The 15,791-nt window shown below is 44.6% G+C and overlaps 1 protein-coding gene across 2 annotated transcripts in view; it reads left to right on the forward strand.

Annotated features, from left to right (window-relative positions):
- Nucleotides 1-412: 412 nt before the first annotated feature.
- Nucleotides 413-15,791, forward strand: part of LOC126235693 (G protein-activated inward rectifier potassium channel 3-like) — a 113,163-nt gene continuing 97,784 nt past the window's right edge. Inside the window, exon 1 of one of the 2 annotated variants that reach the window (XM_049944436.1) lies at nt 413-571. The gene's annotated coding sequence lies outside the window, so the exon portion shown is untranslated. The remainder of the gene's footprint in view (nt 572-15,791) is intronic. The other variant, XM_049944437.1, reaches the window with a different exon arrangement.

The following is a 15,791-nucleotide window of genomic DNA, read 5'->3' on the forward strand; positions in this document are numbered from 1 at the left end:
AATCGGTTGGAAACTTTCCTCATGTCGCCACCGGCGCCAACCTCGCGTGAATACTCTGAAAAGCTAATCATTTTCATGTCATAGCATCTTCTTCCCGTCGGCTAAATTTCGCGTCTGTAGCACGTCATCTTCGTGGTGTAGCAATTTTACTGGCCAGTAGTGTAGTTTTATTACACGAAGCTACTGCAAGGAATGAAGGAGTATGTCTCTTGTCAACAGCTTTTCTTCGGTTCTTCGTAGCACAGTTAGAATTCTGCCAGGCCGAAGAGTGGCGGCGCATGCGCAAAGGCAGCGAGAGGTGACGCATCAAGAGTGGCGTTTGCCTGGCCCCTCGACGGCGCTGCCTGCGGGTCAAAGTGTGCCCCGCTATCTGGACGGCATCTTATCTGGCAGGCTGTCTCCGGCTCGCGGGATGTCTACAGTAGCCGACCAGCAGCTGGGCCGTTACTGCCTTTCACGTGATTGTCCGCAAGTGGAAAAGTCTCGCGATCTGTGCTGTCTTACCTCGTACATCACCACACCAACTGTCGGTATTAAGTCGGCACACTTCCATCTACTCAGATGTCCATAGGTAAGGAACGGTCTCTACGTACAGCTGTGAGAGTATCAGAAATAGGATCGGATCGGTTCTGACTGACGTGAGCACACCTCTGGTTGAAGATAATGCAGACTGCATGTCTAATTTTTTTTCCAAAACGAAAAGCTTGAGTGATCAGCGCTTTGCTTAGTGCATGCGACAAATTAAGACATATCTTTGTGCAGTGTGTAATTAAAAACAACGTTGTTCCACTATTGTTTGATTTTGTAATGTCCATTAATTTGTTTTTACTGGCAATTTCTGCTCTTAAGCCTTTATTCCCTGTTGACTTAAAACGATATCCGCAAGTTATCAGTGGCATACTTTTGAGGTTGTTTCGGGATCTTCAAATTATTTTTCTAGAAATTACCGTTTCACCTTCAATCAATAGCTTCTACATGTAGAAAAATACCAAATGTCACACTGCAGTTGGTTTTACTGAATAGTTTCTCCATAATACTAAATTATATGAACGTGAAAGACATCATTTGTACAATATTCAAAGACAGGTTTCGAAATGGGTGCTAATCTGAACCTAAGAGTTATAGGTAACTGCTTCAATTCCATAAATAAATAGCCGCGCAGAAAAACAATATAAATGAAATAGTTTTCTGTCAGAATACTGAAATCTAGCTTGGTATAAATAGACCTCATTTCTTTATTAAATCAACGGAGCGTTCGTTTTAAGGTTTTATGTGGCTCTATCAGTCAAATATAATCTTTTCTTGCTGTACTAACGTAAAGCTGTCGTTTTCTACCATAGATATTTGTCTTTTTGCACAGAGATTTGGAATACTTGAGCTGCAGGAATAATTCATAAGATTAAACTGCAGACTCACCCGTCGCTATCAGCCTGAGCTAAACTTGTGCTCTGAGGGAGGTGTAGGCTTTAACTATCCAACAACAGGTTTCCGTAATAAAGCACTATGCTGGTCAAACCAACCTTTAGATTTATGGATGCGTTCAATTTATGGAAATGCATAGAAAGTTATTCTTCATGCCTTCCGTTCATGAACGGAACAGGAAGACAACCAACGTAACCTTCCAACGCCACTTCAAAATTTGCATAATGTACTAAAAAACTTTCATTATACACTGTGACCAACTGTCAAAAGCTTGGAAAACCACCGAGCCAGGTGGCGCAGTGGTTAGCACACTGGACTCGCATGCGGGAGGATGACGGTTCAAACCCGCGACCTGATTTAGCTTTTCAATGATTTCGCTAAATCGCTTCAGGCAAATGCCGGAATGGTTCCTTTGAAAGGACACGGCCGGCTTCCTTCCTCATCACTCCCTAATCCGATGGGACCGGTGACCTCACTATCTGGTCCCTTCCCCCCAAATCAACCAACCGACCAACCAAGCCGAATGACCAGCTTTTGCAACGCGGACCGCTGCGAAACGTGCAGGAAGAGTGTCACTGAGTTTCCAGAAAATACCGACAGAGACGTGGAGCAATGCGGGCTACTGTGCCGTCGCCAGTTGCACTAGGGTCCTGGATGGTACGTGCCTGATCGACGTTGTCCCACAGAATCCCGACTGGGCTTAAATCCGCGGAGTTTGGTGGCCGGGAGAATACGATGTACTCCTGGCTCTCTCTGAACCACGCAAGTACACGACGAGCTGTGTGACATGTTGCAGTGTCATGGTATCGTGCAGGGGGAAAACAAACTATGCAGGGGTGGAGGTGATGCCCAAGGGTAGATGCATACTTGTGTTGAGCCATTGTGCCTTCAGGATGACGAGATCACCCACGGAATGCCACGATCACGTTCTCCTTCCGACAACTGTTGCAGAGTGTTTGCTTTCGGACTTTCAACACGCTGTACATGTCAACGGTCATATGTCAGATGGAGCATAAAATGTGATTCATGTGAAAACGTCACCTGTCAGAGGACGTCCAGTTGCGGACTACTTAGCTGTGTTACTGGCTGTCTGTGTAAAGCAGCTATTAGGTCGGCACGGGGAGTTAAATGTATAAGTTTCACACTGAAAAAGCCAGCGAAAGACGCCTACCCACCTGGAAGCGTACTCCGCCTACTGTTACGAAACTCAGGGACGAAATAACATCCTGTATTACTATTCTCCGTGACGATTTACTTTTGACTTTAAGAGTGGTCCCAAAAAAAAATTATCCTTTCCAGTGACATCAACCAGAGCAGAAAATAAATCAGTCGGCATAAACTGCTGGCAGCGCGTCTTTTACGACACGCGCAATTTCCATTTCATAAGGATGTCATGAATATGGATACGAGTATGTGTTTATTTCATTTATTCTGGCATCCCGCCATTGGAACCGAGTACATGAACGATCCAGTTGCGGTACTGGCGTAGAAGTTCCAGCCGTCCTCGCCATTGAACATCCGGTGAACGGTCGTTCAGGAGTCACTGTTGGTAGCCCCTTGGTTCATCTGGGCAGTCAGTTGATCCGGAGTTGCACGTCTATTCGCCCGTAATCTCCGCAGCCGCCTTTCACCCGTGTTATCTACGGCACATGGTGCACCACAACTGCCTTGGTGCCGGTTTGGATAATGCTATTTTACTATGCGCGGTATACCCTAACCGCAGCGACACTCGAACAGTTCACAAGTTTAGCCGCTTCGGAAATGTTTCCACACACGGCCTGAAAACCAGTGATCATGCCCCTTTGTACGTCAGATAAATCGCTCCGTTTCTGCATTATGACAACGCTGCCCTGTTTTCCGCATCTCCTCGACTCGTTTTATATACCCTGGAATGCTGTTGCTGCCACCTGCCGTCTGTGTGTGGTTCTTGCACGTGTCGTCGAACACAGCCAGAGTACGCCCACACTCGTTCAGTTATGTCACATCGCTTATTGGGTTAAAAGTCGCGTCAGTTGTGGAGTGCTGAGCTGTGTTACTGGCTGTCTGAGTAAAGCAGTTATTAGATCGGAATGCAGAGTTTAATGTATAAGGTTCAGATTGAAAAAGCCAGCGAAATACGCCTATCCACCTGGAAGCGTACTCCGCCTACTGTCACGAAACTCAGTGACGAAATAACATCCTGTGTAACTACTCCTCGTTACGACTTACTGTTGACTTAAAGAGTGATCCCAAAAAAATTGTCCTTTCCAATGACAACACCCAGAGCAGAAAATAAATCAGTCGGCATAAACTGCTGTCAGCGCGTCTTTTACGACGCGCGCAATTTCCATTTCATAAGGACGTCATGAATATGGATACGAGCATGTGTTTATTTCATTTATTCTGGCATCCCGCCATTGGAACCCAGTACCTGAAGGATCTCTGTTCATCTCGTCAATAACTTCCTGGCACCACAATCTTTCCTTAATATAGTAGGAGGAACGATTTTCGTTTATAAAACTGTCATACTCGTGAGAGACACTTATTCGGCTAAACCAGTGAGAGGAAAATCTCCTGTGAAGAACACCCAAGGTGAACGGTGTTCTAAAACATAGTACATTAAATTGGCACGCAAAGTCCGTCTGTGGCATCTGAAATTTTTCAGACGAGCGCTGCACAACCACGGGTTTGTTGTGGGTCCAGTGCGGCGCTGCGACCTACTTCTGACCGCTTTGTTTACGTTGACTTTGGCTCTCAGCTTAGCAGCCAAATAAGACACTTCCTGTTCGGTGCTAGAAGTCGTCAGTTCTTATGGCTTTTTTTTATACGTGTGCTGTCTGTTCTTTCTGACATGGCCAAAAGAAAAGACGCCGTACACATAAACATAAACACCTTGTCTTTAAATAATATTCTTCATTGTGGGTGCACTCTTCGTTCGATTTCTTGCGAGAATTAGGTGAGGCTGTGAGCAATGAGGAACTGGACAGGTGATACTATCTATGTAATGTACAACATATGGGAATTTGGGTTGGGCGAAAGCGTGCTCGGATAGCCGAACGGTTCAGGCGACCGCTCCCCATAAACGCGAAATCCGGGTTCGAATCCCAGTCCGGCACAAATTTTCACTTGTCGCCAGTGGATTTATTTCAGTACCCGGTTGTAGCTCATATGGAAATTTCTCTTTCGCATTACTATTTCTCGAGTCAATGAACGAATTTCCCTACCATTTTTATTTCCGTGTCAGGAAATCACTGTTTTACCTTTGGAAAGATGCAAACCTCTGTTCTTAACAGATTATGACGCTTGCCTACCGATCTACTGTACTAACAGGTCGTGGTAATCGAGGCACTGATTTGTTTGATAACCTGATAACTCTCCTGTGCCACTTGAGCGGCTGTCCCTATCGCCCTAATTGTTCTCGTCGTGTCATCTGGCTGATTAGCGGAACAGTTGCCGTTATCATCTACCTGAAAAAGAGATATTAACGTGCGGTGGTATGTGTTTCTACATATGTCGCAGGCAGAGGTAGGTCTGGTCTGGGCTGGGGACACATTGCGATAATTAGTGCTTTGTGTACTGACCAGCGCCACTCGTGATCTCGGCTGGTTGACTCCTTTTCACCGCCAAGAGAAACAATACGGGGCAATTTCGCGATAAAAAATCTCTTTCTGTAAGTCATACCGGCATCTTGTGAAGCTGAGTACAGAAACATTTATTGAGAATACATACGCTTATTTCTGCACTACATCTGTATACATACTCCGCAAGCCGCCATACGGTGCATGGTAGAGGATAAACTGTACCACTGTTAGTCACTCCTTTTCCTACCCCAGTTGTAAATGTCGTCAGTACGACCCTGATTTCTCTTAGCTTGTTCTTTGCGATCCTCACCGAGAAATACTGTGTGTTAGTGCCAGCAAGATCGTTCTGCTGTCCGTTGAAAAAGATCGTTCTGCTGTCGGTTGAAAATGCCTGTTCTCCAAACTTTCTCAATAGCGTTTCACAAAATAACGTATTCTCACTCCAGGAACTGAACTTGAGTTCAAGAAGCATCTCTGCAACACTTCCGTGCTGATCGAACCTACCGGTAACAAATCTAGCAGCACGCCTCTGAATGACTTTGACGTCTACTTTTAATCTGACTTGGTGGGGATCCAAAGCAGTCTAGCAATACTCAAGAATGGCTCTTATGATACTTCGTTCATCATGAGAATAAATCTCATGTAAACAAACACAGACTCGGTGATTGGCCAGCTGCTGTAGCACACCTACACTGGTGTTGTTACGCTCTTGGAAGCAGATCCTACTTATATATTAAACACCTTATTACCAGGTTACTGTAAATGAAACTCTTAAGATATTCAATGTATTAAGAGCCATAAACGTTTTCCTTAATTAGCTATGTAGTTTTTACTTCAAAACTCGTGTACATTCGCATTCTCTGTAGCCAATAGTTATGGTCTGACTGTCGCGCTGTTAACACGTACTGTGGAAATGGCTGACACTGCTGCCTGTTCCGTAATGAAGCACGTACGTGGAACACAGTTAAAAAGTGGCGAGAAGCAGATTGCTCTTAACGTTTTTCACAAGTTTACAGAGAAAATCGACTTTGAAATTTTCCGAAGAACTTTATTTCCTAAAGTTCAGTGATTTTTGTGAGCGATAGGCCTGACTGAACCGGTAGCGTTGTAGAAACGTAATCGCATATTCTACGGATCGCTGGTTCGACTCTCTTTGTGTTTTTTTTCGATTTTTTTCTTCGTTTGGTTCAAAACTCAACATCATTTAAATACAAAATTCATCAAAGATATCCTAATTAGCGCATATCTAACCATTTTTTATGAAAACTGCACGTCTTCTTGTTCCTAATTACACATCGCACGCTAAATTCCAGTTTTTCGCGCAAATTTCAATTCTTAACCATCGATATTTTATAAAAGATTGCTTAAATTCAGAAAACATTAAAAAATTAAATTTTTGGGACAAATATGAAAAACGGAACACTCTTTATTGGACTATTTTCATTGTTTAATACCACAGATGACGTCTCACACAAGCGTCATAGAAAACAGGTACAATTTTCACACCACCCAGATGTTGCGTTTTTACAGTTACTAATGTACCACTACAGGTAGAACCCAATAAAACTTGTATGGATCAAAATGGTTCAAATGGCTCTGAGCACTATGGGACTCAACTGCTGAGGTCATTAGTCCCCTAGAACTTAGAACTAGTTAAACCTAACTAACCTAAGGACATCACAAACATCCATGCCCGAGGCAGGATTCGAACCTGCGACCGTAGCGGTCTTGCGGTTCCAGACTGCAGCGCCTTTAACCGCACGGCCACTTCGGCCGGCTTGTATGGATCCAAGTTAAGGGATCTGTCGTGAGAAATAACAAAATTAAAGACGTCAGACGTAATGAACTAATGCATGAAGCTTTGTCACACCACACTGCCTAACTCTGGCGGGGTGCAGAACACCACATCATAAAAAAAGAAGAGAAAATGTGTCGCTTGGATGGCTTCGTGAATTCTATTGTTGGTTGCTTCGTTATCAACGTAGCAGATAACAGTTTCAGTATTGAAATGTATTGCTCAGATCAGAATATGGAACGAGTTCAGAGATTACCAGACAACTGACTGTAGAGGCTTCAATATGTAACTGAACTGTGAAATCCTTGCAAAACGCTTTTACGTCACACGTAGCTCACAAAGAAAAATTACCCTATGGGCTGTGCTTAACTTAGAAATTTTCATCACTCTTGTTTGTAATTACGATACTATGTTAGCTACCGAGAAGAGCTTATGTTTTCCGTCTGCTTCCCTAAGAAGCGAATTGCTAGAGTTTTAGCAAATATTATTTCATCTCGTTTAAAAATTAAATGACTTCGAAGTTATGTTGTTTCTCTGCTCACCTCTCTTCACGTCTTAACTGCAAACCGCTCACACAACTTCAAGTCAGTTGGGCTAGCTGGCTAGCTAGTGCGTCAGAAAAGCGTCACGTATTATCGCAGAGTCGATGTGCGTGTAACTCACACCACAAAACGTATCCTTATTACCGTACTTGAGTATTCTCAAGACAGTTTGGTTTCCGCTCCACGTGAAACGAAATCCAATGAGATTCCAGCAAGAGCGGGAGAATACATTGTGTTATGTTCGCATCAGGTTCATTCTTATGATGAAGTGAGTATAATGTTCTATACGCGGTCACCTTTACAGATGAGCTAAGATTTCCTAGAATTCTCCCAATAAACCGAAGCCGAAGCTACAATCAACCTTACGTCCTCGTTCCATTTCATGTCGCTTTGCAACGTTACGCACAGATATGTAATAGATGTGATTGTGTCAGACACCAACGTCACTAGTACTTCATCCTAACATTACGGGATTCTTTAGCCTATTCATCTGCATTATTTGTATTGTTCAACATGTAGAGCAAGCTGCGATTCATCGCACCAAACAGAAATTCTGCCTGTCGCTCTGTACCTTGCAGTCACTCAACGACGATACTTCTCCGTAGACTGCAGCGACATCAGCAAACAGTCGCAGACTGCTGCTCACCCTGTCCGTCAAAAGCGAATACTGTATCGGCAAGGGGAGTTCAGTGAGTAATGAGCGGATCAGAAACGCCAGCGAAAGACGCCTGGCCATCTGGATGCTAAGTCCGCCCTCTACCACGAAACTGAGTGCCGAAATAACAGACCGTGTAATTACTCTTCATCACGACTCTCTGTTTACAGAGTAGTACGAAAAAAAAAATTGCCCTTCCCAATGACATCACTCAGAGCAGAAAATAAAGCCATCGGCATACATGTACAGTGTGTAAACGATAACTGTGTACAACGTACGACAGTGGTGTGGGACAAGCCGGGACGAATAATGTGATCGGGACGCTTGCGGTATATCAGGCCGGGAAACAACCTCAAATCGGCCTATAAAAGCTTCTTAAGGTGCAGGGCATGCGCACTGCAAGTTATTTTCAATAAGCTCTCTCTCTCTCTCTCTCTCTCTCTCTCTCTCAGGCCGGCGGCTTAGACGGCTATCTCATTGACACTATTAATTTGGGACTGATGACCATAGATGTTAAGTCCCATAGTGCTCAGAGCCACTATTAATTTCAATATATGAGAGAAAAGACTGTTGTAAATGTTATGCAAAAACTAATTACGTTTACAGTCCCATATAAACTTAACCCTTACGAACAGCCGGCCGCGGTGGTCTAGCGGTTCTAGGCGCTCAGTCCGGAACCGCGGACCGCTACGGTCGCAGGTTCGAATCCTGCCTCGGGCATGGATGTGTGTGATGTCCTTAGGTTAGTTAGGTTTAAGTAGTTCTAAGTCTAGGGGACTGATGACCTCAGATGTTAAGTCCCATAGTGCTCAGAGCCTTACGAACACAGGAATTGCATGGTAAGAATGCTAGGCAAACAAAACGATTTAATTGTTAATTTTATTCTGTTACAACTCACAATATTTTGAGATCAAATTTACACACACGTCAATTTTGCATTTTGTAAGTGCTAGAACAAAGGGTTTTTAATGTTCACGGACGACTTTAGTTGCAACTTAGGCGGGTTTTTGCCCGCATCTCGTGGTCGTGCGGTAGCGTTCTCGCTTCCCACGCCCGGGTTCCCGGGTTCGATTCCCGGCGGGGTCAGGGATTTTCTCTGCCTCGTGATGGCTGGGTGTTGTGTGCTGTCCTTAGGTTAGTTAGGTTTAAGTAGTTCTAAGTTGTAGGGGACTTATGACCACAGCAGTTGAGTCCCATAGTGCTCAGAGCCATTTGAACCATTTTTTAGGCGGGTTTTATGGGTCAGCTTGCGGCGGTTTCCCGGCTTGATAGGCCACAAGTGACCCATATCAATTGTTCGTTTCGACTTTACCGTCCGCCCCCGGTACCTCAGTGTTCAGAGCGACAAAATGTCAATCGTAAGGCCCCGTGTTCGATTCCCGGCTGGGTCGGAGTTTTTCTCCGCTCAGGGACTGGGTGTTGTGTTGTCCTAATAATCATCACTTCTTCCCCATCGACGCGCAAGTCGCCGAAGTGGCGTCAAATCGAACGACTTGCACCCGGCGAACGGTCTACCCGACGGGAGGCCCTAGTCACACGACATTTACATTTTTCGACGTTACCCACACCACTGTGGTACGTTGTAAACAGTTATCGATTACACCTTATAGAGAACAAGAGCTGCCCTATCGCTCTTTACTGGGACACTCCTGACTATACCTTTGTCTCTGATGAGCGCTCGCCGTCGAAGACAACTGAATGAAAAAAATGGTTCAAATGGCTCTGAGCACTATGGGACTTAACATCTGAGGTCATCAGTCCCTTAGAACTTAGAACTACTTAAACCTAACTAGCCTAAGGACATTACACACATCCATGCCCGAGGCAGGATTCGAACCTGCGACCGTTGCCGTCACGCGGTTCCAGACTAAAGCGCCTAGAACCGCACGGCCACTCCGGCCGGCCAACTGAATGAAAAAGTCTTGTCACTATAGTCGATGTACTGATAAGCTATTTCACCTCCTGCTTGCAACGGAGAAGTATGCCTGAAATACATATACGCTCCTCAGCCTTTGGTGTAGTATGATGCCATCGTATTCTTCCTGTAGCGTTCTAATGTTTTCACTATACTCAAGTTTGAGCAGGAGTACTCAAATGTAGGTAGCAAGTTCAAACTTTTGCGGTGGAACAAATTTTCACCTCCAGTATTTGGATCCTAGGCGAAAAACGATGGTGGGTTTTAGGCGATGTCTACCGGGGGCTCAGTGAGGCGTTTGACTCGCGGTATTTGGAGGAAGTATTTGAGATCGGAGATTTCTGTGATAGTTTAAGGGAGGGGAGGGATTGTTGTTTATATCGCAGCATTATACTTGGGTCCATTCGTTCAAGTTAATCAACGCGAAGCAGGATGTTTCCATAAATATTCTCGGTGACTAAGTATTGTGCTTTTTTGGGTTCCGTAGCTCAGTCGGTAAAAATGGTATTTATTGTTCAACTGTCCGTCTGTCTGTCCGACAGTTCAGACCCCTTACGAAAATGGAACAGCGGAATTTAGTGTGAAGTTAGGCTATCAATTTTTGTATTAAACTTGGGAATTCCGCGAGTGTTACCTTTGAAAAGTTGAAACAGGGCAATGATGAACACTCCTTATCAACAGCACCAATTTTTCGCTGAGGAAAATCATGTTTGGATGGCCGAGAAAATGTTGAAGATGAACCTTGGTGAGGGAAACCTTCAGCTTCAAAAACCGACGAAAAAACTGAATGTCCGTGTGCTCTTATGAGATAAGACCGACATCTAACAATAAGAATGCTGAGTGACCTGTTAAACTTAACCACCTTCACTGTGAATCAAATTTGCACCGAAGATTTGTGAAAATGGTGCCGAGAAACCTCACAACCGAGCATAACAGGATTGCCAGTGATCACGAATGGTTCAGTCCTTGTGACTTTTTTCTTTTCCCGAAATTGAATAAGTCTTAAAAGGACGTCATTTTGGGAATCTAGAGAACATTCAAAAGAATGTGAACGACGTGTTAAAAGCCGCCGGCCGGTGTGGCCGAGCGGTTCTAGGCGCGTCAGTCTGGAACCGCGGACCGCTACGGTCGCAGGTTCGAATCCTGCCTCGGGCATGGATGTGTGTGATGTCCTTAGGTTAGTTAGGTTTAAGTAGTTCTAAGTTCTAGGGGACTGATGACCTCAGATGTTAAGTCCCATAGTGCTCAAAGCCATTTGAATCATTTTTTTGTTAAAAGCCTTTCAGTTGAATCCTTATAGCGCTGCTACCAAAACTGGGAACAACGACTCCACCGTTCTATAGCTGCCGAAGGGAACTACTTTAAAGGGAACAGTATTGTTGTTAAAGAAAAATAAAGACTTTAGTGGTTAGAAAGTCAGTCTCATTACTTTTCTCACACACCTCGTATGTCACATATTTTGTTACTGGCAATCTTGCTCATCAAAACCCATCGATGAACTATTTATATACATGTCAGTTCTAGCGATAAAGTGCGTGCCTGGAAATAAGAAAGGTCACACGTTAGAATCTCGATCGTACCACGGATTTTTCAGTCTTTATTTTAACCTGGTCTTCACAACGAACGAAGTGAGAGTCGCCACAGACAACACTTGGTTCGGATTCCCAGTTAAATTCTGGGTTCCCTTTCCTTGGTGGGATGATTGGGATAGGTTAGGGACACGCAAGTCGCCGAAGTGGCTTCCATTAGAAACGCTTGCACCAGGCCACTGAGCCGTAAGGAATTATAATTGTAATAATATCTACATACATAATTAAGTTTGTAAGAACCGTCAGAGTGGGAGACCCACTCGCACTTGTCCGCTTTCTTCTTATCTTCGTGATTATGGTGTGGAACTGCCGACTTCGAGGATCACAACAGCCGTGTTCACAGGGCTGCGCCTTCCTGGCTTGACGTACACTCAGGCGCCTTATCACACTTCGACTGGTCCGCGTAATCACCCAACTAATACCACAGAAAATGTCTGCTACTATTTAGAGCTACAGGTGAAACTAAGCAACCGACATAGCTGTTTCAGCTGGATACGCCACACCTGTAGGGACGCGTGGACTCCCTTCCTAACCCAGCGGTGGCAGTCATCGCGGTTAGAGCCGATGACTGATGATCTGACTGCGGCGACAGATGATTTGTCCAGGGTGCTTATCTTGTCCACGAAAACTTCAGTCGTCAGACTTACATAGATTTAGGCGCTTTATATTATAGGGCCTGAGAGTGCCAGAGATGAAATAACATCTCTCCACATGGAATGAGAGACTGTAATACTCGAAACCTATCGTGGATGTAGTGAATAATATTGGTGACCGTAAGCTACACATTTTACTATATTTTTTTGTCTGCTGGCACCCTACCTATTCACCTGCAGAACTTCTGCTTAAGATTTTCCATACACATTACCTAGGTTTTCCTCTGGTACCTTATCCCGCGTGTCATCTGTCCACTTAAATCACTTAAATATTTGACAACCCCATACGGTCCAACAACATTTCCGTTTTCTGCCCGTCCGGTTTTCAACGGCCCAAGTTTCTTTTTCATTCAATCCTGTTTTCCAGACGTAGTTTCAGGAATTTCCTCCTAATAAATTTGAAAGTTTGAAATCGCTTTGCGTGACGAAAACTCTCTTCGCTTGTTGCTTCTAATGTCTCACCATGGTCAGACCGCCCGGCTAGCCGTGCGGTATAACGCACTGTTTCCCGAGCGGGAAGGCGTGCCGGTCCCCGGCACGATTCCGTCCAGCGGATTAGTGTCGAGATCCTGAGTGCCGGCCAGTCTGTGGATGGTTTTTTAGGCGGTTTTCCAACTGCCTCGGCGAATGCGAGCTGGTTCCCCTTATCCGCCTCACTTACACAATGTCGGCGATTGCTGCGCAAACACTGTCTCCATGTACGCGTACACCGTAATTACCCTACCACGCAAACATTTGCGGTTACATTCCTCTGGTGTGAGACGTTCCCGCGGGGGGGGGGGGGGGGGGGCACTGGTGGCCGAACCGCACAATAACCCTGGGTTCGGTGTGGGGTGAGTAGAATGCTGTAGCCTGTTGTGGGGTTGTGAACCACTAAGGGCTACGGCGAGGACGCAGCCTCTCCGTCGTTTCGAGGTCCCCAGAAATTGATCACCACGGTCTTTTCGCAAAAGAACCGTCCCAGTATTTGCCTGATACATTTAGAGAAACATCGTTTAACTTACTCTGGCTGCCTGGACAAGGATATTTCCACATAAAACTTGATGTACGGTCACCCCTTCTCCAGCATACTTAAGCGTAACGGGAAAAAGATTGCAAATTTTACTGCGACTCAGTTGAATGATTTCGTAGAAGGATTGTCGTCGTCGTCGGCGTCGTCAGTCCGGAGACTGGTTCGATGCATTTGTCCACTTAATATACTATTCTGCCCAAGCATACACATCCTTGTTACGTTCGTCTTGCATCTATCTGAACCCACTTGCTGTCTTTGGGTCTTAGCCTCCAGCCACAATTGTATGTTCCCCCCCCCCCCCAAACACACACACACACACACACACACACACACACACACACACACACACACACACATACACACGCACGCACGCACACGCACACGCACACACACAGAGACACACATTCCTTTCCTCCAAACTAAATGAACGATTCCTTAATTTCTTGTGCGTAACGCGTCAATTGATTCCTTTTTTTTTTATACACTCGTGCCATAAATTTCATTTCTCCCTAATTCGAGTCAGTTCAACATTAGTTACCCGATCAACCCATCTAACCTACACCTTCTTCTGTAGCTACATTTCTAAGCTTCTGTTCTGAAACTTCCTGGCAGATTAAAACTGTTTGCCAGCTGTGACTTGATCACGTTGACTTTGCCTTTTGAGGGCAAGTACTTTACTGACTGAGCTATCCAGGCACATCCCAGGACTCGCCATCACATATCTGCATCCGCCAGTACCTCCCTCCTAGCTTCCAAACTTCAAAGGAGTTCTCCTGCATATCTTATGGGATTAGTACTCCCACAAATGTGGATATAGCGGAGAAATGACTTAGCCACAGCCTTGGCGACTGTTTCCAGAACGATTTTCATTCTGCAGCGGTGTGTGGTTGGATAACTTACTCGGTAGAGCACCATCCCGCGAAAGACAGAGGTACCAAGTTCGAGTCCCGATCCGAGGCGCAGTTTTAAGCTACCAGGGAGTTTCCAATTAATGCACGCTCCACTGCGGAGTGAAAATTCAGTTCAGCTGCCAGTCTTGTCCGTACTGTTTATCACACATGTTTCACTCCCATGTAACGTTACACTCCAGAAAAAGATTTTCAAAAAAAGACTTCGCAACACTTAGTTTATATTATCAGTTAACATCTGTCTTTTTCATAAACGCGTCTCTTACTGCTGCCAGCCCACATTTTGTATCGCCTTTCCTTCTACCTTCAATTATTTTGCTGCCCGAAATAATTAGTCTACTATTTCTAGTGACTAATTTTCTAATCTAGCTATTCTTGGATTATTTCGACTACTTTTCAATTACCGTTGTGTTGCTCTTGTTGATGTTTATCTTATAACATCCTTTCAATACAGTATTAATTCCCTTCAACTGATCTTCAAAGTCCTTTGCCATCTTAGATGTATTACAGTGTCATCGGCAAACCTTAGTTTTTGTATCTTCTCCCTGGACTTTAAGTCCCTTTCCAGATTTCTTTGTTTTCCCTTTACTACTTGCTTAATGTGCAGATTGAATAACATCGTGGATAGGCTACAACTCTGTCTCACTCCCTTCTCAACCACTGCTCGTCTTTACACTCTTATACACTTAAAACGGCAGGCTCAAGTTTGAGTAACCTTCCGCTCCGTGTATTTTGGCCCTGCGACCTTCCGTTTTTCAGAGAGTGTTCCAAACAACATTGTAAACAACTTTCTGTAGAAATGGGTAAGGATGTGATCAGCGTTGTACATCATGGAGGATAAAAGCACCAGAAATTTCCTACCTATGTCTTGCCTTTAATGGCAATGCAGAGCAGCCTTTATTAAAGCGTTGCTCTTAATGACTGACTGAGACAGTAAAGAAAATAGAAAAGGGCAAATAGTTGTCGGTAACTATTTGCCAATGTATTTGTATAATATTTAGCTCGGGGAACGCTCTTCGACCACAGAACCTGTCATGTCACGGACCTTCAGGCCAGTGAAGAGGTGCTGACGTGTTTGGGGTTTACCCATGTCATTATCACATTCGCGTTTGCACCCTAACAAGCTGTTTAAAGCAAACAAGGTAAGAAGCAGAAGGTGGTAACAAATAGCAAACTGTTTCATTGTACATCAACAATAAATATTTGTCGCGATGGTATGGACACCCGAAAGTAACATGGTTCTCTTAAACATGACAAATTTTGACAGTTAGTTACGATGCTATAGTAGTTGCAGCGTACTGTTTCGAAGCGCTTTGCAATATCATTCCTGATTGTTGATTAATTCTCTACTCAGTGACACGGTTACTTTCATGACCACCATCAAAGCCCCTAACTCTCTTCGGTGATCTAACGAAAGTCTTAGTGTTACTGATAGACGTCATGAGTGCTTCCTTAATGTTGGTTGTGGCGCCACTTTGAAGAAACGTTTTCATCTACTTATTTCGGTGGATGTGGCTCGGCAGAGTGCTAGCTTATGAGATAGGGAGATGAGGCAGGCTTGGAACGAATCCAAGAGGGGTGAGTGTGGGCTTTAGACGGTATTCCACGCTCGTCTAGGAAAATGTTCGGGTACTCCCTAATCTCCGCCTCAGAAAATCGTATACACAAACAGTTAAAGTACGGTAACGTACACAACAAAGTTCTTACCGTTCAAAGACATACGGTGCCCACAGAGTTCCC

The sequence above is a fragment of the Schistocerca nitens genome, chromosome 2 (genome assembly GCF_023898315.1).
Source record: "Schistocerca nitens isolate TAMUIC-IGC-003100 chromosome 2, iqSchNite1.1, whole genome shotgun sequence".
Taxonomy (NCBI): Eukaryota; Metazoa; Arthropoda; class Insecta; order Orthoptera; family Acrididae; genus Schistocerca; species Schistocerca nitens.